Raw genomic sequence first — 2,866 nt, 5'->3', positions numbered from 1 at the left:
CTCCCGAGATGGCGACACTTGCCTCAGTTCCTTGCGTGGTGGTGGCGCCCAGCAACGCACTTTCTGCCTGTTCTGTTCTGGCCAAGGAGGCTGTCTATGAACTCTCTGCCTGTCCTGTTCCAGCCGAGGAGGCTGTCTATGAACTCTCTGCCTGTTCTGTTCCGGCCAAGGAGGCCGCCTATGAACTCTTTGTCTATCCTGTCACGGCTAAGGAGACCGTTTGCAAACTCCCTGCTCGTCCTATCACAGCTATAGAGGCCGTTTGCGAACCCCCTGCTCGTCCTGTCCCAGCTATAGAGGCCATTTACGACCTCCCTGCTCGTCCTATCACAGCTATAGAGGCCGTTTGCGAACCCCCTGCTCGTCCTGTCCCAGCTATAGAGGCCATTTACGACCTCCCTGCTCGTCCTATCACAGCTATAGAGGCCGTTTGCGAACCCCCTGCTCGTCCTGTCCCAGCTATAGAGGCCATTTACGACCTCCCTGCTCGTCCTATCACAGCTATAGAGGCCGTTTGCGAGCTCCCTGCTCGCCCGGTCACAGCTATAGAGGCCGTTTGCGAGCTCACTGCTCGTCCGGTCACGGCTATAGAGGCCGTTTGCGAGCTCCCTGCTCGTCCTGTCACGGCTATAGAGGCCGTTTGCGAGCTCCCTGCTCATCCTGTCACGACTATGGATGGTGGTCCTCTGCTCCGCCGGGGTGGTCTTCAGTACTGTTCTGGTGGTCTTCTGCTCCGCCAGGGGGATCTTCAGTCCCGTCTGTTCTGCTGTGGTGGTCTTCAGCTCCACCTGTACTGTGGGCTCCGCCCTGGCGCTCTGCTCCGCCGGTCCTGCCTCAGTGCCCGGTCTCTCCACTTCCAGGTGGCCCTCCATCCCTCCCCCTGTTCCGCTTCCACTCCACCGCCCTCCGGAATCATAAAGGGGGTTTTGAGCGTCTGGAAGCTGCTCCTTGGGGGGAGGGGGGGGCTCTGTCACGAATCCGGTCCATGAACTTCCATCTGCTAGCCATCAGAGGTCACCCTTTCCAATTTCATTGACTCTCGCACTACACACTGTTGCACATCACCCCGGACTACATATCCCATCATTCATTGCACTGATTGCACTCAGCACGGATTGCACCCAGCTGTTTCATATCACTCACTCTGATCCCTTCCCTCTGCCGAGTATTGTTTAGCGCCTAGCTTTTGATAGCTACTCTACCGAGCCCTCGTTTCCCAGCCTTAGCTGTTTTCTCGGTTCCTGATCTTCGCCTGGTTTCCTGGATTTCTCCCTTTAGTCTTGTCCCTTCTGATTCTGTTTGCCGTTCATCGACCTACGCTAGCCCTAGGACTATTCTTGTGTCTTGCCCGCCATATAACTGTTTGACCCTGCCTGTGTTTCTGACCTCTCTGCTCAATAAAGCTTTGCACATGGATCCGCACGTCTCACGTCTTGTCAGCCCCAAAACAACTACAATCAATTATTTCAATTTTCTGCACATAAGGTAGAAAAATACTTTATAGTTACTGTACTGTAATAAATGATATGCCAATTAGCAATGCATCATTCATAAATGTTATTTATTTATAGTGTTTATTGTCTTAACGTTTCAGTTCATGCTGCTTTTTATTCAGATTAGCTGCAGATATAGCCTGGCACGTCTTAAATTCTATGAGCGCGAGATCAATTCTGTTTAGTGTGAAAACTTCTTTATCTCATTTTCATAAAATAAAATGCTATAGTGTTTAACTTTTCCTCTCCATCTGTGAATGATGATTCTGAAAGAGAACTTGCTGATGTCTGTTTGCTATAGCAACGAAAGCTTTCATGCATCTGATTATCAGATAAACCTCGCGCTCTAATTTCAAGATTGTTGTTAATGCAGTGCTTATTTTAACAGTTTCCTTCGTACATTCGGTTGAACGACATTGTTAAACACATTTATCATTCAATGGAACTGTGCGTATGCTTTAGACACTTACATTTTTGCTCCGTCCATGCAATAAATGCGCAGCCTTCGACTGCTCCGGTAATGTCGTCGGTATGACCGAGAGCCATTGACAAACTGCAGAAAAGTAAAACTACTTCAATTTAACATTACTGGCCACGAGTCTTAAGGAGAGATCACACATCAGCTGCTCAAAAGTGAGACGAACGGAGCGCGAGCGCAATCCTGTGCCAGTCACAGGCGGTTAGTGGAGCGCGTGAAGGAGAGATGCGAGGCACGAACACTGTTCAAGGTCTCCATTAATTCGTGCTTGTAGTAATTTAATGTTTATATATTTTGAAAGCATTGAATCGCTATAGAAATCGCGATTCATTCGATTATTAGTGTTTTAAATCGATTACTGTCCGAAATCGGCGATTCACGATTCAAAAATCATGTTTCAAGATCGATGCATATGCATTGTCAGGGTTTGTAATCGATGCATCGATAAAACGAGTGAATCGTTACACCCCTCGTTTTAATACATTGCATTACACTCTGTGCTAGCTGTTTTGGTGCCAAGGTGTATTTTATTTCACATAAGGTTATATTGGGTATCTTTCACCTCATTTTGTGCTTAAATTATAACAGTGAGTACTAACAGCATGTTGTGATTGTAACAACTGTACATACCATTGAAGACTGAGGACGTCTACTAATTAAGGTAATTTTCATCTTCATCATGAATCGTATTTCATCATGAAAACGTATTTTGTATGAATCTGTTACTTTAGTAAAACCATGGTCAAGTTAAATTTGATAGAGACAGACAGACAGACAGACAGACAGATAGATAGATAGATAGATAGACAGACAGACAGACAGACAGATAGACAAACAGACAGACAGACAGACAGACAGACAGATAGATAAAAAGTTAGATAGAAACCAAAAAAAC

The sequence above is a fragment of the Sinocyclocheilus grahami genome, unplaced genomic scaffold (assembly GCF_001515645.1).
Source record: "Sinocyclocheilus grahami isolate Dianchi unplaced genomic scaffold, SAMN03320097.WGS_v1.1 scaffold424.1, whole genome shotgun sequence".
Lineage (NCBI taxonomy): Eukaryota > Metazoa > Chordata > Actinopteri > Cypriniformes > Cyprinidae > Sinocyclocheilus > Sinocyclocheilus grahami.
The sequence above is the reverse complement of the archived record's forward strand: the minus strand, read 5'-3'. Positions refer to the sequence as shown.